Here is a 24,837-nt window from a genome sequence, read left to right as displayed (position 1 = left end):
CTCCAGGTCTGAATATGCATTACTGCACCCAATAAGTTTTGCTTGGTACTGTGGAAAAATCTCTCTTCACAGTGGTGTAGTACAAAACCACCAATCTCCAAAACATCAGAACGCCCATTTTTGTTTTTACATTTATTTTATTGAAGCCCCAGATACGTGCATAACTGCACTGGGGGCAGGGGACTTGGAATCCTTTCCAAAAGCAGAAGGGCTCTATTTCTCCCATCCTCACAGAACCAAAAGGCCCAACAGAGGGGACCCCTTGACATTGACAACTGTAACATTAAAAAATCTGCAACTAACAATAGGAATAATTTATCAATGTTAACGATATTTTAAATAAGGTGGAGAACCAGTAAAGACTTCCTTTCTGTTGCCTCAATAAAATGACTCCACAGGAAGCCACTCAGAGCCTAAAATGGCTGATAGCACAAGTCAGCAGATGAACAACCTCCAAACCACCATTAATGTACGTATATCTATATAGGTGCTGAGCTGGGTCATTATTATATATGCGTTGAGTCAACACATCAAAGTGACCGTAGCTGTGATTTCATTCGCACAATATGCGAATGGTTCTAAAGATAACCCGAGCGCCCACTGCTTCCATCTCATCTGCGTATGACGTCGCTTTACCTGCGTGAATATCGGTAACATTGATGCACACTGAGCGGCCATCTTGCCCATGTTGCAGGTCTGACCAATCGGTGAAACTCGGCAGCTCTCCTGTCACGCAGAGGGCTGTCATGCTGCATAGGAGATCACAAGGGATAATTTATGCACGCCAATGTAAAGGCATTTAAACGGTCAGACACAATTGCAGTTTTCTGACCACCCCCCATTACCTCCCCCAAACGCTGACTACCTGTCATTCACTTAGTAAATGGGTTCTCTGTGCTTGCGGAATCGCAAGACAATCACAGCACGTGTGCAGTGCGAATTATATGCATGCGTAATGGCAAACAATCGCTCAAACCGCATAAATATCGCATTAGCGTCAATCTATGAATCAGACCCACAGGTACCAGAATTGTGCAAGCCTGTGTAGGCGCCTATGCGAACATCCGTTTTCTGGGCAGGCGCACAGCGATTTCACAAACTTTATTCTGCACAAACTGGCGTGGCGCTAACTCTGTGTCAGGCTCACTCTGTGGCTTCTCCGTCCAGAAGAAATCTATAGACACTCAAGATGGCTTCAAGTTCAAACCAGAAAATACTTTAATATATTGTTTTATACATTTAATTAATCCTAGCCTCATGTATCAATCTCCTGTATTCCTGTAAATAAATAAGTAGAATGTGTAACAATGTACCTGCCTTGATCTATGCCGCGTACTGACACATAACTGTTTTATGTCTGCTGGATAATTCCCGTTAATATAAACTCTCTCTAAATATTGTTATTAGAAAACATTGATTTCAGCAACCTGATATCCTGTTTCCAAAACGAAGTCATTATGAATTATTATATAACAATTGTTACATCGTGGAAAAAAAAAACAATCAAGCATTTTATAATAAATACAGTAGTATACCATGTAGGTTATTATTGTGTGCATTGCACGCCATGGAAATGAGACGGACACTTGTAAATATTTGACCACCTACTGTCTCTTCCCAGGTGTCAGTGTTTGAGGACGGATTAGCTCCTTAAACAATGAATGAGGCCGCTGTGCCTGGCGTCATTTAGCATAGTTTCATCTTCTGAGTAACAAGGCACTTTACTGAGTGCTGGGTATTAGATAATAACACAGCATTTATATCTCTACCCTGCGCTTTCTCCAAGCAGATGTCAGGAATGATACAACATCACGCCTGGCGGTATTAGCCCTAACCACATGTGCTAAATCCCTTTGATAGCCATATGTGACACATGCAATTCATTACACTACACTTATATTGTTATCAGTGCAATTAGCAGCGTCCTCAGTAACATGATTCTCACAATAGGTTCACGCCTGCTAATTCCTCACGTTTCATATCATAGGAAAGTGACAGCTGTGCCCGCGGCCCTGCAGCTTCGGGGCCACCATATAGTCTGGGACTAGGGCAGGCTTGGACAATCTGTCCATCTGTTAGTGAACTGCAAATCCCAGTATGCCCTAACTGGAAATACACAACATCTGGGAAAACCATAGCTTGGAAATCGGTGGTCTTGAGTAATAGAATAATGTCATACTGACATGCGGGGGCCCCAGAATAATGTCATACTTATACATGGGGTCCCATAATGTAAGCTTGTCACATGGTGTCCCCGAATAATGTCATGCTGACACGTGGGGTCCCAGAATAATGTCATGATTAAACATGTGGGGTCCCAGAATAATGTCACGCTGACACGTGGGGTCCCAGAATAATGTCATCCGGACACGTGGGGTCCCAGAATAATGTCACTCTGACACGTGGGGTCTCAGAATAATGTCATGCTCACACGTGGGGTCTCAGAATAATGTCATGCTGACACGTGTGGTCCCAGAATAATCTAATCTTGTCACATGGGGTCCCAATATCATCCTGACACATTGGGGTCCCAGAATAATATCATCCTGTCATGTGGGGTCCCAGAATAATATCATCCTGACACGTGGAGTCCAAGAATAATGCCATGCTGACACGTGGGGTCCCAGATTAATATCATCCTGACACGTGGGGTCCCAGAATAATGTCATGCTGACACGTGGGGTGCCAGAATAATGTCATCCTGACACGTGGGGTCCCAGAATAATGTCATGCTGACACGTGGGGTCCCAGAATAATTAAATCTTGTCACGTGGGCTACCAGAATAATGTCATCTTCACATGTGGGGTCCCAGAGTAAGGTCATACTGACAAGTGGGGTCCCAGAATAATGTCATACTGACACGTGGGGTCCCAGAATAATGTCATACTGACACGTGGGGTCCCAGAATAATGTCATGCTGACACGTGGGGTCCCCGAATAATGTCATCTTCACACGTGGGGTCCCAGAGTAAGGTCATACTGACAAGTGGGGTCGCAGAATAATGTCATGTTGACACGTGGGGTCCCAGAATAATGTCATGTTGACATGTGGGGTCCCAGAATAATGTCATGCTGACACGTGGGGTCCCAGAATAATGTCATGTTGACATGTGGGGTCCCAGAATAATGTCATCCTGACACGTGGGATCCCAGAATAATGTTGACAGGGAGGGGGGAAGTAACTGCAAATATTTAGTATCCCCCGAATGTATAACAGAGGGACTGCAGCAAATATGTCCGATCCCTCCATTCCTGCCATATTTAGCAACTTCCAGTATGCGATGCATGGTCTACACATAACTAGCCGGGAGAGGGATCCTGCGGGTGCCTTTGTTACATACGGATGGAATGACCGTATCCTGTACCCAGATTGTATTGCACATGGGATCAGAGCCGTAACTATACTTTTTGGTGCCCCCCCCTATTTTTCAGTTAGGGACATAATGTACCGAAAAAGGGCCATGGCCTCATGGGGAAGGGCCAGGGAAGAGATAGGGGAGAGCAGGAGATGCTGGGGATAAATAGGGACATAATATAGTGCACCTGAGAGAGGGCCATGGCCTCATGGGGAAGGGTCAGGGAAGAGATAGGGGAGGCCAGGAGATGCTGGGGATAAATAGGGACATAATATAGTGCACCTGAGAGAGGGCCATGGCCTCATGGGGAAGGGCCAGGGAAGAGATAGGGGAGGCCAGGAGATGCTGGGGATAAAGAGGGACATAATATAGTGCACCTGAGAGAGGACCATGGCCTCATGGGGAAGGGCCAGAGAAGAGATAGGGGAGGCCAGGAGATGCTGGGGATAAATAGGAACATAATATAGTGCACCTGAGGGAGGGCCGTGGCCTCATGGGGAAGGGCCAGGGAAGAGATAGGGGAGGCCAGGAGATGCTGGGGATAAATAGGGACAAAATATAGTGCACCTGAGAGAGGGCCATGGCCTCATGGGGAAGGGCCAGGGAAGAGATAGGGGAGGCCAGGAGATGCTGGGGATAAATAGGGACATAATATAGTGCACCTGAGAGAGGGCCATGGCCTCATGGGGAAGGGCCAGGGAAGAGATAGGGGAGGCCAGGAAATGCTGGGGATAAATAGGAACATAATATAGTGCACCTGAGAGAGGGCCATGGCCTCATGGGGAAGGGTCAGGGAAGAGATAGGGGAGAGCAGGAGATGCTGGGGATAAATAGGGACATAATATAGTGCACCTGAGAGAGGGCCATGGCCTCAAGGGGAAGGGGCAGGGAAGAGATAGGGGAGGCCAGGAGATGCTGGAGATAAATAGGAACATAATATAGTGCACCTGAGAGAGGGCCATGGCCTCATGGGGAAGGGTCAGGGAAGAGATAGGGGAGAGCAGGAGATGCTGGGGATAAATAGGGACATAATATAGTGCTCCTGAGAGAGGGCCATGGCCTCATGGGGAAGGGGCAGGGAAGAGATAGGGGAGGCCAGGAGATGCTGGGGATAAATAGGGACATAATATAGTGCACCTGAGAGAGGGCCATGGCCTCATGGGTAAGGGCCAGAGAAGAGTTAGGGGAGGCCAGGAGATGCTGGGGATAAATAGGGACATAATATAGTGCACCTGAGAGAGGGCCATGGCCTCATGGGGAAGGGCCAGGGAAGAGATAGGGGAGGCCAGGAGATGCTGGGGATAAATAGGGACATAATATAGTGCACCTGAGAGAGGGCCGTGGCCTCATGTGGAAGGGCCAGGGAAGAGATAGGGGAGGCCTGGAGATGCTGGGGATAAATAGGGACATAATATAGTGCACCTGAGAGAGGGCCATGGCCTCATGGGGAAGGGCAAGGGAAGAGATAGAGGAGGCCAGGAAATGCTGGGGATAAATAGGGACATAATATAGTGCACCTGAGAGAGGGCCATGGCCTCATGGGGAAGGGGCAGGGAAGTGATAGGGGAGGCCAGGAGATGCTGGGGATAAATAGGGACATAATATAGGGCACCTGAGAGAGGGCCATGGCCTCATGGGGAAGGGTCAGGGAAGAGATAGGGGAGAGCAGGAGATGCTGGGGATAAATAGGGACATAATATAGTGCACCTGAGAGAGGGCCATGGCCTCATGGGGAAGGGGCAGGGAAGATATAGGGGAGGCCAGGAGATGCTGGGGATAAATAGGGACATAATATAGTGCACCTGAGAGAGGGCCATGGCCTCATGGGGAAGGGCCAGAGAAGAGATAGGGGAGGCCAGGAGATGCTGGGGATAAATAGGAACATAATATAGTGCACCTGAGAGAGGGCCGTGGCCTCATGGGGAAGGGCCAGGGAAGAGATAGGGGAGGCCAGGAGATGCTGGGGATAAATAGGGACATAATATAGTGCACCTGAGAGAGGGCCATGGCCTCATGGGGAAGGGTCAGGGAAGAGATAGGGGAGAGCAGGAGATGCTGGGGATAAATAGGGACATAATATAGTGCACCTGAGAGAGGGCCATGGCCTCATGGGGAAGGGGCAGGGAAGAGATAGGGGAGGCCAGGAGATGCTGGGGATAAATAGGGACATAATATAGTGCACCTGAGAGAGGGCCGTGGCCTCATGGGGAAGGGCCAGAGAAGAGATAGGGGAGGCCAGGAGATGCTGGGGATAAATAGGAACATAATATAGTGCACCTGAGAGAGGGCCGTGGCCTCATGGGGAAGGGCCAGGGAAGAGATAGGGGAGGCCAGGAGATGCTGGGGATAAATAGGGACATAATATAGTGCAACTGAGAGAGGGCCATGGCCTCATGGGGAAGGGCCAGGGAAGAGATAGGGGAGGCCAGGAAATGCTGGGGATAAATAGGGACATAATATAGTGCACCTGAGAGAGGGCCATGGCCTCATGGGGAAGGGCCAGGGAAGAGATAGGGGAGGCCAGGATATGCTGGGGATAAATAGGGACATAATATAGTGCACCTGAGAGAGGGCCATGGCCTCATGGGGAAGGGCCAGGGAAGAGATATTGGAGGCCAGGAAATGCTGGGGATAAATAGGGACATAATATAGTGCACCTGAGAGAGGGCCATGGCCTCATGGGGAAGGGCCAGGGAAGAGATAGGGGAGGCCAGGAGATGCTGGGGATAAATAGGGACATAATATAGTGCACATGAGAGAGGGCCATGGCCTCATGGGGAAGGGCCAGGGAAGAGATAAAGGAGGCCAGGAGATGCTGGGGATAAATAGGGACATAATATAGTGCACCTGAGAGAGGGCCATGGCCTCATGGGGAAGGGCCAGGGAAGAGATAGGGGAGGCCAGGAGATGCTGGGGATAAATAGGGACATAATATAGTGCACCTGAGAGAGGGCCATGGCCTCATGGGGAAGGGCCAGGGAAGAGATATTGGAGGCCAGGAAATGCTGGGGATAAATAGGGACATAATATAGTGCACCTGAGAGAGGGCCATGGCCTCATGGGGAAGGGTCAGGGAAGAGATAGGGGAGAGCAGGAGATGCTGGGGATAAATAGGGACATAATATAGTGCACCTGAGAGAGGGCCATGGCCTCATGGGGAAGGGCCAGGGAAGAGATAGGGGAGGCCAGGAGATGCTGGGGATAAATAGGGACATAATATAGTGCACCTGAGAGAGGGCCATGGCCTCATGGGGAAGGGCCAGGGAAGAGATAGGGGAGGCCAGGAGATGCTGGGGATAAATAGGGACATAATATAGTGCACCTGAGAGAGGGCCATGGCCTCATGGGGAAGGGCCAGGGAAGAGATAGGGGAGGCCAGGAGATGCTGGGGATAAATAGGGACATAATATAGTGCACCTGAGAGAGGGCCATGGCCTCATGGGGAAGGGCCAGGGAAGAGATAGGGGAGGCCAGGAGATGCTGGGGATAAATAGGGACATAATATAGTGCACCTGAGAGAGGGCCATAGCCTCATGGGGAAGGGCCAGGGAAGAGATAGGGGAGGCCAGGAGATGCTGGGGATAAAATAAGAGGAAGCTACAAGTGACAATGCTAATAAACAGGTAAATTGACAGGCCCAAACAGCGCCCCCTGCCCTGCGGTGCCCTGTGCCATGGCACTGGTCGCACCAAGCTAGTTACGGCCCTGCATGGGATCATTAATAAATGGGTCCCTAAGGCTCTGAGAGAATTTGCAGCACGTTGCTCTGTCTTGCCCATGGAATGTAGCACTAATACCCAAACTCCTCAATAATCCCCAAACAAATGTAACGATCTAGTCTAACCCATTATCAGTATTATTTGTGCATAAAATCCTGAATCGGTAACTTTTTTATGGCAGCGATCTTTCTCTTTTGTAACCATTAGGGAACACAAAGAAGCCCAGCACTGCGTCTGTGACCGCGGAACGTGGAAGCCGTACATTACTTACACAGCCCCTAGAACCAAACACTTGTTTATTTAAGGAGTTTTGCTGGTTTCAGCGACGGACGTCTCGTGGTTTTTACGTCCTCACTTTATAGAGAGCAGTTTGGAGCTTTATAACCCAGCTTTGGTTACTACTCACAAGTTTTATTTTTTCCTTTGAGGACGGATATTGTGTTTTCCTTGTCAGATTCAAGCAGCGTCTACTAGTTGTAAAAGTGAATAGAAGCCATAACGACCAGATTAGACATGGTTGTGTTATGGTCGGAGTCTCTGCAGTGTCACAGAATGCTCATTCTTCCTTACTAATATACACAGCATGCCCAGACTTAGTATGGCAGACACATCTGTTCACAGGAGCGAAGGGGTCTATCTATCTATCTATCTATCTATCTATCTATCTATCTATCCAGGGACGGACTGGGGCTGTATATCAACCATGGCAGTCCGTCCCGGAACTCGCGTGTGAAGGGGGTGCGGTTAATGCAAGGGGTCGTGCAGCGAGTCACAGGGGCTGGCCTCGCGGCATGTCCCCGTCTCTTCCAGGCCCAGCACAGCCGCCGCCGGGCCATACATGCCTCCACCACTTCCGTCTCCGTAATATTTTAATGATTCCAGAGCCGTTGGGGGTAGGGCGGGGGACTCTTCCTGTCCCCCCTCCTCGGGCCGGTCCTAAGGCCATCGGCCCTTCTGGTATATGCCAGAAGTGCCCGATGGCCAGTCCGACCCTCTATCTATCTATCTATCTATCTATCTATCTATCTATCTATCTATCTATCTATCTATCTATCTCCTATCTATCTATCTATCTAGCTATCCATCTATCTATCTAATATCTATCTCTATCTATCTAATATCTATCTATCTATCTCATATCTATCTATCTCATATCTACCTATCTCATATCTATCTATCTCATATCTATCTACCTATCTATCTCATATCTATCTATCTACCCTCATATCTATCTATCTCTCTCTCTATCCATCTATCATATCAATCTATCTCATATCTATCTATCTACCTATCTATCTCATATCTGTCTATCTATCTATCTATCTATCTCATATTTATCAATACATCTCATATCTATCTATCTATCTATCTATCTATCTATCTATCTATCTATCTATCTCATATCTATCTATCTATCTATCTCATATCTATCTATCTATCTATCTATCTATCTATCTCATATCTATGTATCTATCTATCTCATATCTATCTATGTATCTATCTATCTCATATCTATCTATCTATCTATCTCATATCTATCTACCTATCTATCTCATATCTATCTATCTACCCTCATATCTATCTATCTCTCTCTCTATCCATCTATCATATCAATCTATCTCATATCTATCTATCTATCTATCTATCTATCTATCTATCTATCTATCTAGACGGGCACAAAGCGGGGCCGCGGACAGCAGTACCCATATATGCCCCGTCCAGCTCTTTTGTAGTCTGGCCCTGGCAGCACTGGGCTCGTCTGAGCTACCCACAAGTCATGTCCCGAGCCAGACATGACCTTTTCAATATGCAACGCGGCGGCGTGAACTATGACGTCACGCCGCTGCGTTGCATACTGACATGGTCATGTCCGTCCTGAGACATCATCCCCGCTGTCAGGCACGGAAGTAGAGATCCCCTTCAGAGTGTTCTGGGACTGGGTGGAAGGTGACGGGGTTTGGGGCTGGGTGCGGAGGAAAGGGCTGGGGGCAGCTGCTATGGAAGGTGACGGGGTTTGGGGCTGGGTGCAGAGGAAGGGGCTGTGGGCAGCAGCTCTGGAAGGTGAAGGGGTTTGGGGCTGGGTGCGGAGGAAGGGGCTGGGGGCAGCGGCTATGGAAGGTGAAGGGGTTTGGGGCTGGGTGCGGAGGAAGGGGCTGGGGGCAGCGGCTCTGGAAGGTGAGGGGGTTTGGGGCTGGGTGCAGAGGAAGGGGCTGGGGGCACTGGCTCTGGAAGGTGAGGGAGTTTGGGGCTGGGTGTGGAGAATGTGGCAGGGGGCAGCAGCTATGGAAGGTGAGGGGGTTTGGGGCTGGGTGTGGAGGAAGGGGCTGGGGGCACTGGCTCTGGAAGGTGAGGGAGTTTGGGGCTGGGTGTGGAGAATGTGGCAGGGGGCAGCAGCTATGGAAGGTGAGGGGGTTTGGGGCTGGGTGCGGAGGATGGGGCTGGGGGCACCGGCTCTGGAAGGTGAGGGAGTTTGGGGCTGGGTGTGGAGGATGTGGCAGGGGGTAGCGGCTCTGGAAGGTGAGGGGGTTTGGGGCTGGGTGCGGAGGATGGGGCAGGGGGCAGCAGCTATGGAAGGTGAGGGGGTTTGGGGCTGGGTGCGGAGGATGGGGCAGGGGGCAGCAGCTATGGAAGGTGAGGGGGTTTGGGGCTGGGTGTTGAAGATGGGGCAGGGAGCAGCGGCTATGGAAGGTGGACTCAGGCGTGTCTGACCGTCAAAACGGTGTTTAATGGGCATCCATAATTACAAAGACGCGTCATTGTACACGTCACCTAGCTTGATTTTTGATTGAAATACTTGCTGAACTTGTGGGAGCCTAGGCTACGCTAAGCCTTGCGAGGGCTTTCAATGGCTCTCGATGTTACCGATTGTCTTATACACTTCCTGGAGATGACGTGTGCTGCGAGAGTAGAGGGGGCGGTATTACTCTAGCTTGCGATCGCTTCATCACCGCTCGCAAAGATATAAAGGGCATCCTTGAGCCTTGCATTGCGATCATGGATTTTACATGGCAGGCTCCTTTTTGCATGCGAGCGAGCGCTTCTAGCGACCGGATCTGAATTAGCTCCTGTGTTTTAAAAATGACAGTTAGGAGCTGACTGGCTGGTTCTTTATCTCCGTCCAGTTTATTATCTCACTCCAAGGCTTAGGGCGGGATGTACTAAAGGGGAAAATGCGGGTTTTACGGCATACCCCATATGTACAAAGCCTATGGGCTTCTCTCCGGGACACTCCCACTGAGAGGGATCCAATCGGATCCCTCATATCACCCCCCCGCGGCCTTCTGCTCATGTGCATGAGGACACCAGAGGGACTTCTAGGTGTTAAACTCGGAAGCCCCCTCTGTCCAGAGGCATCGCAAAGGACAGCTCCTATCGGGAGACACCGCATTTCTAGTTTACATACCGCAGTAAGGAACCGCGGTATGTACCCAAAGAAAGTCGGTATGTGGATGCGATGCTTAGTACGTCCTGCTATTAGTACATAGAGCCCTTTATCCCTCGCCAAGACTTAGTACATCTACCCCTATACCTTGTATGGATATGCAGTAATACATAATGATAGTTACCGCAGGGATGTAGTTATTATACCTACAGCCAGTATGCTGGCTGCTGAAATCCCGGTGCCGTAATTACGACCTGAGACAGAACACCAGCGCCAAAATCCCACCGCCAGATCATTTGCCGACGCCAGAATGCCGACAGCCGGAATCCCGAATGTAATAGTAGCAAGGGGGAGTTAAGTGTTAGCCGCGGGGGGGTGTTAGGGTTAGGCAGCGGGGAAGGGGGGGGGAGGCTAGGGTTAAACTACGGACCGGGAAGGTTAGGTTTAGGCAACACTGGGTGTGGGGGTTAGGCACTAAGGGGGGAGGGTTAGGTTTAGGCAACACTGGGGGTGGGGGTTAGGCACTAAGGGGGGAGGGTTAGGTTTAGGCACCACTGGGGGTGGTGGTTAGGCACCAAGGGGGAGGGTTAGGTTAAGGCGCTAACGTGGAGGGTTAGGATGGGGGGGTTAGCAGTTTGGGCTATAACCAACTTACATAAGGAAACAGCATTATACCGTCCTAATGCCCATGTAGGGCCAGGGTCGGACTGGCCCATAGGGTACAGGAGAAATCCCCGGTGGGCCCCACTGCCTCTGGTGCCCACCCCCTTCTCTAGGGGTCAGTAACTTGGTAGATCAGGATTATGGATTAACTTGCTGGGTTTGTCTTTATGGTAACTAAGATTATCCCTCCTGCCAATCGAAGTGGGTGGTCCTGACAACCCTGCCTCCTCCTTTATAAAGGGGTCCTGTTCTTTGCATGTCCTTTCTCATGATTGCCCAATTCCCTCTGTTATGGCTTACCACACACTTAACTTGGGCCCCTTCTACTGCATTCCCTGGTGGGGCCTTCATGTCCCAGTCCGACATTGTGTAGGGCTATCATCCAGGAAGGACACTCAGCAGCCTACAAACAGGTATGGTATTTCTGACGAGCTCGCTAATGGTCATTTATTGACTAAGCATCTATACAGATAATCCAATCCTCTTTCAGAGACAACACTCAGAGATAACACTCTACAGGGAGATCCTGGGGAAAGTCTCTAATCTGGGACGTGTGTGTTCCTGGGGAGACTTTAGCTTCTTCTTTTAGATAAACTAGTAAACAGTGATCATCCCGCTAATCACTTATTACGCCTCCTGTCATTATTTTAATATTTGCTTCAAAGCAGAAGAACAGGTGCCAGTGGACGCTTAATGTCTAGGCATGCTGGCACTTGTTGTCCCACAAGTGGCAGCATGCCGGGGCAGACTTGCTGGGACCAGTAGTCCCACTGTAAAGAACAATGGGCCTGATTCATTACGGAACGCAACTGCGAATGCAATAGCGATTACGCACGCAGTTCAACTGAGATAGTATGCTAATTCATTGCCATCTACTGATGCATTGTGATCCAGTCTCAGCATTACATAAGGACGCCCACTTTACCTTACACACATCCGTAATGTTTGGCAAGACTGCGAAACCATCGGTAACATGGAGTACCATCGCAGCCTCACGCACACTTGCAGCAGCTCTGACCTTACTCAGGAATTGCTAACCTCATCGCACGCTATGAGTACGGCATCGCAATGGCTAATTTATGCACGCGACTGCAATGGCTTTCAAACACACTGACAAACCTGCGTTCTGCCAACCACCCCCCCATCACCACCCGCAAACGTTACTTCCTATCAATCACTCTGCGATGGGTCTGCGCAGTCCCGATCTCAGTGCCGGTCACACACTGCGATGCATACACATGCGCAGTACGTAACAAATGGCCGATTGCGTGCGTAATCGCAGTTGCGTTCCTTGCTGAATCAGGCCCAATATTATAATCTCTTGTTACCCTGCACCCTCCGGCACCAGAGGTGCAGGGAACAGTCCTGGGCTGGTAGATCCTCAGGAAGGGGGACCTGCTTTCCGAGGATTTCCTGGATTGGGCTGACAAGTTTGGGGTTGGTTTTACATTATGGCAGGGTTACCCCACACCAGGGCCGGCAACAGAAATCTTGGGGCCCGATACACTCATGTTTTTGGGGCCCCCTATCCCCTCTCAGTAAGTACATGTAGGTTGGCATTTGGCTCATCCCGTGTCTCTCAGCCTTATCCTTGCCTGTGTTGCACCAGCCTTAACCCTCTTCACTCCAGCACCATTTCTGTCTCCAGCTTTATCCCCCGTGTCTCTCCATCTGCAGCCATCCGCTCATATCGCCTGTATCTCTCAGCATTATTATCCCCCCAAGCCTTCCTTCATCTGTATTCCTGAGCCCCCGTGTCTCTCAGCTTCATTTTCCCCATCCCCTGTGTCTCTCAGCTACATTTTCCCATCCCCTGTGTCTCTCAGCTTCATTTTCCCCATCCCCTGTGTCTCTCAGCTTCATTTTCCCCATCCCCTGTGTCTCTCAGCTTCATTTTCCCCATCCCCTGTGTCTCTCAGCTTCATTTTCCCCATCCTCCTCTGTCTCTCAGCTTCATTTTCCCCATCCCCTGTGTCTCTCAGCTTCATTTTCCCATCCCCTGTGTCTCTCAGCTCTCAATTCCGCAGCCCACATGTTTGACCTGTCCCTGCCTTGTGCCCCCCCTCTTTATCAGCCCGTGTCTGTCACATCCCCCCTCTTCCCCAGCCCGTGTCTGTCACACCCACAGCCCCCGTCTTTTACACTCCCCCTCTCCCCCAGCCCCCATCTTTTACACCCCCCCTCTCCCCCAGCCCCCGTCTTTTACACCCCCCCTCTCCCCCAGCCCCCGTCTTTTACACCCCCCTCTCCCCCAGCCCCCATCTTTTACACCCCCCCTCTCCCCCAGCCCCTGTCTTTTACACCCCCCTCTCCCACAGCCCCCGTATTTTACTCCCCCCTCTCCCCCAGCCCCTGTCTTTTACACCCCCCTCTTCCCCAGCCCCTGTCTTTTACACCCCCCTCTCCCCCAGCCCCTGTCTTTTACACCCCCCCTCTCCCCAGCCCGTCTTTTACACCCCCCTCTCCCCCAGCCCTTGTCTTTTACACCCCCCTCTCCCCCAGCCCCTGTCTTTTACACCCACCCTCTCCCCCAGCCCTTGTCTTTTAAACCCCCCCTCCCCCAGCCCTTGTCTTTTACACCCCCCCTCTCCCCCAGCCCGTGTCTTTTACACCCCCTCTCCCCCAGCCCCTGTCTTTTACACCTCCCTTCTCCCCAACCCGTGTCTTTTAAATCCCCCCTCTCCCCCCAGCCCCTGTGTCTTTTATACCCCCCCTCTCCCCCAGCCCCCATCTTTTACACCACCCTCTCCCCTAGCCCCGTCTTTTACACCCCCCCTCTCCCCCAGGGGGGGACCCCATACTGGTTTTCATTTTTTTTTTTAAACATAACACTTTGTTTCATAGTGATCTGTGCAGTACTTCTTCCAAACTCTCCTGCCTCGGGCAGGTTTACTGTTTGGCATTAGTAAATCTCCAGTTTCTATAATCGTGTATTTGAGAGTATCGATTATAGGCCTGATATTCTAAAGTTTGGTACACACTAGACCAGGGCCGGCCAAAAGGTCAATCGCAATCTACCAGTAGATCATGGAGCTCCCGCCGGTAGATCGCGACCAACCTACTGCTGTTCCTGGGAATGCTGCTCTCTAAAGTGATCAGAGACTAAAGAAGCCTCTGATCGCTTCAGAGGCCAGCGTTCCCAGTAATGCAGTGCGCGGGCGGCGGGAGCGTGGGTGACATCATGACATCACCTGCGTCTCCCCCCGATGTGAAGAGCCTGCACGCCTGCTGGATCTAATTAGATCCTGCCAGCGGCAGGCAGCGGATGACTACACGGGAGCGCTGGCCAGGTAAGTAATGCACAGGGGAGGGGGCACCAGTACAGGGGGCACAGCATAAGGGGCACTACTAGGGATATTAGTGGGGGATCAGCATAAGGGGCATTACTGGGGGCACTGCATAAAGGGCTCAATGGTGGACACTGCATAAAAGGCTCAATGGGGCACTGCATAAAGGGCACTAATGGGGCACTGTACAAGGGGCACTGCATAAAGGGCACCAGTACTGGCGGCATAGTATAAGGGGCACTACTAGGGGTATTAGTGGGGGAACTGCATAAAGGGCATTACTGGGGGCACTGCATAAAAGGCTCTAATACAGGGGGCATTGCATAATATTCACAACTACAGGGGCTCACATACAGAGGGCGTTGCATAATGGACACAACTACATGGGAACTGCATAATGGGCACAACTACTGGGGGCATTGCATAAAGGGCACTACTACAGTGGGCATTGCATATGGGGCACTATTACATTGGGCATTGTATAAGGGGCATTACTGTGGGCATTGTGTATAAGGGGCTCTACTGTGTGTCGTAACATGAATAAGGGACACTACTATGTGGTGTAATGTGAATTGGGGATACTATGGACCTCATTCAGAGCCGCTCGCAAAGTGCGAGCGCTCGCTCTGAATGATGGCGGCCGCATCTCTAAAAAAAGCCGGCCTCCTGGCCGCTCGCTAAGCTGTGGGTGACCACCCACAGCTTTAGCGAGTGGCCAGGTTGATGGTCGCGATGGTCAAGACCATCGTGACCATCGGGGCTTGCGACGAGACCCTTGTGGTAGGGTCTCGTCTGCCGCAAGCCCCAGAGAGCTTCCGGCTCTGTTAGAGACGGAAGTTCTCCCACTGACATCACTGGTGATGTCAGTGGGGCCGCCCACAAATGGCAGGCGTTCGTTTGGGAACGCCTCCGTTTGTGAAGCCACCCCCCCCCACCAAGCCTACAAAACAGGGCGAGCTGTTGATCACCAGCGACAGCCGCCCCTTTTGTAGTGAGCCCCGGAGCGAGAGAATTTCTCTCTCGCTCCGAGGCTTGCGCACACACAGTGTGGCCGCTGCGCATGCACAGAGCCCAACATCGACCCGCTTGCGAACGGGTCTGAAGGAGAGACCCTATATATGATTTTGCCTTGACAGACCCCCACGCCCCTTGCTGTGAGGTCACACCCCCTTTTTTTGCATACCACGCCCCCGTTTTTGGCTCTGTAGATCATGAAGGGTTTTAAGTTTTAAAAGTAGATCAGTGGGTCCAAAAGTCTGGCCACCCCTGCATTAGATGATATGTCATCCGATCTGGCGGATCGGAGCGACATATTGGACACATTGTCTAGTGTGCACCCACTATGTCGCTGACGAAGCTCGCCCCTTCGTTCCGTTGTTGCCAGCATCGGCAAGTGTGTACCCAGCATAGCTTGTTCTAAAGTCGGATTTTTTGTCAATTTGCAGTTGTTTTTGACTCTAGTAAAACTCCAATTTGCAAAACTGACGGGAAATCGCCCAAATACACAAAATAAATCAAAATCGACCATTAGTAATTTTATTTTACCCTATGCCTCTATCTCCAAGCAGCCTTGTCATTACATCAGTAGTACGCATGATGGTTAATATCTAAAGTCCTCTTCCAGCCGGCTTCACAGTAAATGAATGCATAACACATTTATAAACACATTTAATTCATAGTTCTATTTTCCTCCAATCAGTCCCAAAATTTCAATAATATCATATATATTTAAAAAGTCCAGTCCTACTATAAAGGCAATAAAATATTACATATAATGAATCTAATATTTCATAATATAAAGTAGCACAGAAAGCCCCCTTTTCATATACATTGTATTCTAATCAATATATTTATAACCTGGATCATGCCCACATTACATCAACAACCCCACTGCTGCAGACATCACACAGGTCACAGCCCTCGGGGTAAGGACTAAGCGTGACCAGCAGGATTGGGATAATGCACTGGTTCCCAAACTCGGTCCTCAAGGCACTCTAACAGTCCAGGTTTTAAGGATAACCAAGCATAAGCACAGGTGGTTTGCTTAGCACCTCAGTCAGTTTGATTATAACATCTGTGCGTAAGCATTAACGTTGGATGCCTTGAGGACCAAGCTTTCCAAATCATGGGCTGTGTCAGGATTCAACCTGGGATCGGCTGTTACTCACCGCAGCGCTGGCTTACCCTGACTAGCAGCGCGGTCAGACGTCAGGTGCGGCGGCGGGTGACACTTTGAGTATTCTCCCCGGGGCCTTGTGACTTCCACGCAGTCCTCCATATTGGAGTTCCCGAGGCGGTGGTCATGGGCGCAGCCATGTTGTCTGTAGCACCTGATCGGATCCTCCTCCAATGGTAGCCTTGTCAGCTCTCAGCTGACTCTCTCCTCCAATGGACAGCTACCTAAGGATATATAGCAGGACTCCAGGAAACAGGAAGCTGCCTGAACAACTTCTCTTCTCCAGTAGCTGTTAGCATCGGTTTCTGTCCCAGGCTCCACACTGTTGTATCCTCAGTGCGTTTTCACTCATCTCTGTGATAATCTCCAGTGTTACCATCATCAGTCACTACCGATATTCTCCAGTGTGCTACATCGGTCACTACCGATACTCTCCAGTGTCACCAGCATCAGTCACTACCGATATTCTCCAGTGATATCCAACATCGATCATTACCGATATTCTCTATTATTATTTAGTATCAGTCACTACCGATACTCTTCAGTAACATTCAACATCGGTTATTACCGATTTTTCTCTAGTGTTTATTTCCAGCCACTCAGTTGTCTCCCTGTCAGTTACTAATTCCTGAGTCTCTGACCAGGGGGCCGCAACCTGCTCGTTGGGCACAGCGAAGACCATATCCCGTTTGGAGGGGTCACTGGTGAAAACCACCAACGAGTTAGACCCTGCGCCTCCGGTCAGGTCTCGTCAACACATGGTATTAGCCGATGAGGAAGTCAGACTGTATATACTTCCTCCTCGTTTACTGCTGCCTCCCCATCTAGTCCCATCGACTCTCAGTCCACTGACTGGAAATCTCAAGGGACAGGTCGTGACAGGTTGATGGGAAAGAGGCATGGACTCAGGAGTACCAGAGAAAGGTTTGACTCGTGGTAGTGAGGCATGAGGCACAAGTGTACCAGAGGCTGCAATGGCGGGTTAAAGTGAGGCATGAAGCACAGGAATAGCATAAGCTAACGTGTGGTACCAGCGAGACACATAGCACAGGAGTACCAGAGAGTGGTGTGACTGGTGGTAGTGAGGCACAAAGTACAGGAGTACCAGAGAGTGGTGTGACTGGTGGTAGTGAGGCACAAAGCACAGGAGTACCAGAGAGTGGTGTGACTGGAGGTAGCGAGGCACAAAGCACAGGAGTACCAGAGAGTGGTGTGACTGGTGGTAGTGAGGCACATAGCACTGGAGTACCAGAGAGTGGTGTGACTGGTGGTAGTGAGGCACATAGCACTGGAGTACCAGAGAGTGGTGTGACTGGTGGTAGTGAGGCACAAAGCACAGGAGTACCAGAGAGTGGTGTGACTGGTGGTAGTGAGGCACAAAGCACAGGAGTACCAGAGACTGGTGTGACTGGTGGTAGTGAGGCACAAAGCACAGGAGTACCAGAGAGTGGTGTGACTGGTGGTAGTGAGGCACAAAGCACTGGAGTACCAGAGAGTGGTGTGACTGGTGGTAGTGAGGCACATAGCACTGGAGTACCAGAGAGTGGTGTGACTGGTGGTAGTGAGGCACAAAGCACAGGAGTACCAGAGAGTGGTGTGACTGGTGGTAGTGAGGCACAAAGCACTGGAGTACCAGAGAGTGGTGTGACTGGTGGTAGTGAGGCACATAGCACTGGAGTACCAGAGAGTGCTGTGACTGGTGGTAGTGAGGCACAAAGCACAGGAGTACCAGAGAGTGGTGTGACTGGTGGTAGTGAGGCACAAAGCACAGGAGTACCAGAGAGTGGTGTGACTGGTGGTAGTGAGGCACAAAGCACTGGAGTACCAGAGAGTGGTGTGACTGGTGGTAGTGAGGCACATAGCACTGGAGTACCAGAGAGTGCTGTGACTGGTGGTAGTGAGGCACAAAGCACAGGAGTACCAGAGAGTGGTGTTACTGGTGGTAGTGAGGCACAAGGCTTTGGCGTATCATTGTAGAAGAGATAACAACCAGCACAGACTCATGTAATTTCATATGTAACCTGTCCCAATTGTAACAGTTTAATGCAATCTCTACACCACATCTATAGGTGCACCAAATACGGGAATGACGGAAAACCAGGGCTACTGGGGACTAGATACAAGGCATGAGGCACAGGGCTACTGGAGACTGGAATGACTTAATACAAGGCATGAGGCACAGGGCTACTGGAGAATGGAATGACTGGATACAAGGTATGAGGCACAGGGCTACTGGAGACTGAAATGACTGGATACAAAGCATGAGGCACAGGGCTACTGGAGACTGAAATGACTGGATACAAGGCATGAGGCACAGGGCTACTGGAGACTGGAATGACTGGATACAAGGAAAGGCACAGGGCTAATGGAAACTGGAATTACTGGATACAAGGCATGAGGCACAGGGTGTCACTGTCGTGTATGGATTTGTCTGTGTATCTGGACCTGAGTCTCTGGCAGGAGTGTGTTCTAGAGTGGATGTCTGGAGCCTGGCTGGTCTGATAAACTGTAGTTATGGCTCATGAGGTGTAGTCTGAGGCTGAAGGAAGCCGAACAGTAGAGGGGAATTGGCTGAGACCCAGAACAGAGGTGCATAGGTGCAAGGGAGTTTGGGCTTAGCTGCGCCCGACATGCAGATCACGGACCTCTGTTTGGGTTTCCCTGTACTGGCAGCTGACGACTGAATCTCCGGGAAGGAACTGAACAACACAGGGATGGAACCGATGGTAAAGGATATCAGATGGGAACCGATTGTAGAGGATATCGGACTGGAACTGATGGTATAGGATATTGGACTGGAACCAATGGTATAGGATATCGGCCTGGAACCCATGACATAGGATATCGGACTGGAACCGATTGTATAGGATCTCTGGGGTGGAACCAGATACTGGAGCCAGGAGTGCAGCGAGATGGAAATCTGCACAGGAGTTCGTGGTTGGTGCGCGTCAGCCAGCATTGGACGGAATCCTGCACATGGAAGCCGGAGAGACTGCAGGGGGTGAGAAGAAGCTGGAGCTGTAGGGAGTCTGTCACGGAGTCGGATCATGGAACCAGGTAAGTGACCCAGCGACTGCAGTGCGGTTTGTGACATAGGGGTACCAGAGACTGCAATGACTGGCTAACATTCATGAGGCACAGAGGTACCGGAGACTGCAATGACTGAATACCAGACACGAGGCACAGGGGTACCGGAGACTGCAATGACTGTCTTCATAGTATGAACACTGCAAGTCTTTTTAATTCACACAGATTATTTACAGGAATACAGTGAGGCTTCAAGGCCACTGCTATAGTGTAAACGTGCTGTACATATATATCACTTTCTCCTAACATGTGGCATCGACTTTATACTGCAGACCGCACAGAAATCAATGATTCACTTGAAATGCTTTTGGCTTGAAGGCTACAATTAGTCTTAATCAAAACATTCTCTAACTTGGATGTATGCTTAACAGTTCTTTTACTGTATAAATCTATATATATATATATATATATATATATATATATGTACATATATATATATTAATTAAAGCAATGACCTCCAAAATAGACTTGTGTATAAACTTCTGAGTAGCTTTAAAATGTCATTCCATATAATGCTGGTTATAATAATCTAATGATTTTAGTCTAATCCTCTCTAGAAAACCTTCCAAATTCTTGTGGTGCACTTAGGTGTTCAAAGATGAAAGAGAACCGTGAATTCAAAGTAAAAACATTAGAAAGCTGTAAAGAATTCTTCGCCTCGCTCATACCACAGCCGCAGAGTCTGAATATGGCGGTGTGATCAGATTAAGGCCCTCATTCAGAGCCGTACGCTCTGAGCAGAGCGCACGCTCTGAATGAGGGCCGGCCTCCATAACTATGGAGCGTCCTCCTGGACGCTCGTATAGCTGTGGGTCACCACCCACAGCCTATACGAGCGTGCAGTTTGATGGCCGCGATGGTCTTGACCATCGCGACCATCGAAACTGCGAGCCGGAGCCTGCGGTTGAGGTTTTCAACCGCAAGGCCCGGAGTGATTTTGGCTCTATCAGAGCCAAAATCACTCCCACTGACATCACTAGTGATGTCAGTGGGCCGGCTTTTGACGGGAGGCGTTCCCTTAGGAACGCCCCCGCCAGGGAGGCACGCCCCCGGCACGCCCACCAAAAGGGGCGTGCTGTCAATCAACATCGACAGCACGCCCCCTTTGATCAGACACAACGAGCAAAGGAAAGTCCTTCGCTCGTCGCGTCTGGCACATGCGCACGACGGAGCTCCCTCCATTGTGCGCATGCTCAGTGCAGAACATCGACCCACTTGCGAGCGGACAGCCGCTCGCGAGTGGGTCTGAATCAGGCCCTAAATCTATATCCCCACATTCCTATTTTAAGGAGAGGTCGGTAGAAAGACCCCCAGGAAGCACAATATTAGAATCTACGACATCCAAACAGGTTCCACCCCTAAAGTGGTGTAAGACGGGATGGGTACGGGATGGTTACTTGGGATCCCGGCGCCAGCATCTCGACAGTGTTAAGCTGGGTACACACGTAAAGATTTTCTCCCAACCATCCAACTAGGTAATTGGTTGGAATGAAAACCTGGTAAGGTATGAAAGCAAATGACAATCAGCAATTTGCTCCCAAACGCCGGAAAATGGACAAAAACTATTGTTTGAACAAATTGTTTAGATCAAGCATTTAACAAACTTGTCTGACGCCATTTTCATCTGTTTTCTGGCATTTGGGAGCGAATTGCTGATCATCAGTTACTCGCATACATTACCAGATTTTCATTCCAACCAATCAACTAGTTGGATGGTTGGACAGAAAATCCTTAGATGTGTGTCCAGCTTTAGGATACCGACACCTGTCAGTCGGTATCCTAACCCTCTCCCTACCCCTAACCCTCCGTTCCTGGTGCCTAAACCTAACCGTCCCCCCTAGTGCCTAGACCTTACCTCCCAGGGCCGGCTCCAGGGTTCGGAGCGCCCTGTGCCGGCCCTTGAGAAGGCGCCCTAACATCGCGCACGGCGAAGCCGCTCAAGACCTAATTTGGGGGTGTGGCCTAATTACCATAGGCCACGCCTCCTGTGTGACGTTATTTTGAGGCGTGCCCGCATGGCACGCCTCCAAATAACGTCAGGCCGGGGGATAAAGCCCAGCACTCCGTCACTGGCTGCCCTTTCCCCTCAGTGAATGGTTGCCACGCACATGCGCGCGGCATCCATTCACACTCCGGGGGTGGGGGTCCCCAACCTCCCGATTTGACCACCCAGTACTGTCGCGCTGAAATCGGGATGCTGGGGAGGGGTGCCGCCCCTCTACGGGTGGCACCCCTGTGCGACCGCACTGTTCGAACACCCCTAGAGCTGGCCCTGTTACCTCCCCCTCCCCTCACCCAGGACCGGCCCGCCGATTACCCCAGGTACGAAGCTGCTTACGGACGGCGCCAAGCTGTAAGGGCGCTATCTCCTGAGTACCGCCACTGTCCCCCCACAGCAGCCGGCATTACAATAAGCCACACTGACTTATTATACTGTATGCCGCTGTGCTGCCCGCCGCCAGTGCCGCAGCCGTGGCCTGAACACTGTCGGTGATTGACAGTACAGGCATGGCTGGAGGGAAAAGTATAGATCCCCTTCAGTTTCTGTACTTGGAAGTGACGTACAGTGCAGTTCCCTACCCATACAGTCCACCAAAATAAGAAACTTGGCCCCTTGCGGGTGCGCTTTGGGATCGGTGGCTCCAGATTATATTCCCCCTCTATGCCCACATGGATAGTAGGGAATGACGTTGTACAGTAACTGATGACATCAGGGTACAAAAACTGAAGGGGATCTATCCATTTTCATGGCTTGGAGGGGGAGGAGGGACCATTCTCTTCTCCTCCCTTCACCTCAGCTCCTCCCCCCAGAGTAACAACCTGGCTTACTGGAGTTAGCCTGTGCCCGGCTAGAGGGGGGGGAGGGTCTACGCCCTCCCTTTACTCAGCTCCTCCCCTTTCCACCTTATGTTCCCCGGTTTTCTCTCTCTCTGAAGGCTGTGCTTGGGCGCCGGGGATCAGATGTCACGATCTCGTGACTGTCCGCGGCGTTAAGTCCAAGGCGGAGCTACCATCCACGCGCTGCAGTTCAGACCCCAGGTAAGAATATTTAAATACTGTATATTAGTCATCCACAGGCTGCCACCCTCTCCCTGTCACCCACTAATTGTCATCACTGGGTTTATACATTGCCAACATATATTAATGACAATACCCATCTTGAAGGGATTGGAACCCTCTATCAGGAGGAACCCGTCACTGACCCGTCCATTCTGTTACTGTAGACAATGGCTGGGTCACTTAAAAGGGCAGTCACATGAATGCCCTGCAGCATAAGTGGATGCCAGGAGTCCAGCTCCAAGCACCAGTTTGATAAGCTGCCTACACCTCATTAGGGCAAACTGTTGGAATCATCGTTGCCCGTACCTGGTTCTAATTCCGTTATACTGTGTATATAAGAAGCAGCGTGACCCGCGGGTGCCGCACAAGCATGTGTAGCTGATGTTGTCTATTGATTAGATCGAGGTTTTGTATTTTGATTAGATCATTGTTGTTGTCATACTTAAGCCATTCTTGAAAAAGGTTCGACATGACCTGAAACGTCGATTTTTAACTATGGCGATCTATTATTATCATCATCATATGTCTGGGGGTGAGTGTCCCAGTCCATTGCATTGGACGAAGATTGTGATATATATATAATATTTTTATATATATGCCTACCAGTGCTTGCTGAGACTTGTAGTCCCACAATGCAGCTGGAGAGCCGCAGATTGCCTATCCCAGCTATAAAACACTTTGGCCTGTGTGTGCTGCTTCCCCTCAGAAGAATTATGTGATGGACGATTTCCGCATTCCGAGCTGCTCACGGAGAAGGAATGTGCACAGGATGGGCACAAGAGAGTCTGCAGATGTCGCCCGCTCAGGCCCTTCCTTTGCGTTTCCTGTATTACTAGACGTCTTGAAGAGCAATGAGGAAAGTGTTCACCGCCGTCCAAGTTCGACACCTGCTGCTGAGGCTTCCCTGCTGCATCCGCATGGAAGCCCCCATTGGGAAGAGGTGCAATGTGCCCCTCTAAGTGTTGATCACACCTATCCTGGTGAAACCTACATTGTTATAAACCAAACCTTCTGCCAAGGTGACTTTATCCGCGTCCTGTTACAGATTTAATCATATCACAGAACAATGAATAACCTCAGAACTGCTGCCATTTTCAGGACACGTCTTCCTCAAACACAGATTATACTGTGGAAGGGAAATACCAGAGTCTCAGAAGATGGGGAGGTGGTGTTGGGTTTTGTCCAGTTGCTGGAAGACATCTTCTCTAATTGTCTTTCACAAGCGGCTGTAAAACAAGTGATACTTTATCCAATGCAGCTATTGTAAAGTGTTACGTTATGTGTTGGTGCCATATAAACAATTATGCACCAAAACGCATTGCTGGTAAATGGCGCTGCTAATCTTACTGTCTCTTTTAGACGGGATGCGGTCAATATTCCGACCGCTGGGTTTCCGGCGGTCAGAATGCCGGTGACGGAATCCTGTCTGAATCCTGAAGGTAAGTAGTGGGCTTAGGGGGAGGGTCAGGGGTTAGGCACTGGGGGGGGAGGGTTAAGGTAAGGCACTAAGGGGGGAGGGTTAGGTTTAGGGTTCAGGGAGGTTAGGTTTAGGCACTAGGGGGGAGGGTTAGGGTAGGAAGAGGGAGGGTTAGGGGTACGGAGAGGGTTAGTGTTGGGATTCTGACCGCCGGGTTCCTGAGCACCGGTAGATATTGCAATATGGCTGGGAATCTATCCTCCTCATCTATGTTATAACGTGATACGTGGGTAGATTGGTACACGTGATACATGGGTAGATTGGCACATGTGATACATGGTTAGATTGGTACACGTGATACATGGTTAGATTGGTACACGTGATACATGGTTAGATTGGTACACGTAATACATGGGTAGATTGGTACACGTGATACATGGGTAGATTGGTACACGTGATACATGGTTAGATTGGTACACGTGATACATGGGTAGATTGGTACACGTGATACATGGGTAGATTGGTACACGTGATACATGGGTAGATTGGTACACGTGATACATTGTAGATTGGTACACGTGATAGATAGGTAGATTGGTACACATGATACATGGGTAGATTGGTACACGTGATACATGGTAGATTGGTACACGTGATAGATAGGTAGATTGGTACACATGATACATGGG

The sequence above is a fragment of the Taudactylus pleione genome, unplaced genomic scaffold, assembly GCF_031769625.1.
Source record: "Taudactylus pleione unplaced genomic scaffold, aTauple2 ptg001107l, whole genome shotgun sequence".
Taxonomy (NCBI): Eukaryota; Metazoa; Chordata; class Amphibia; order Anura; family Myobatrachidae; genus Taudactylus; species Taudactylus pleione.
This window is presented reverse-complemented; position numbering follows the sequence as displayed.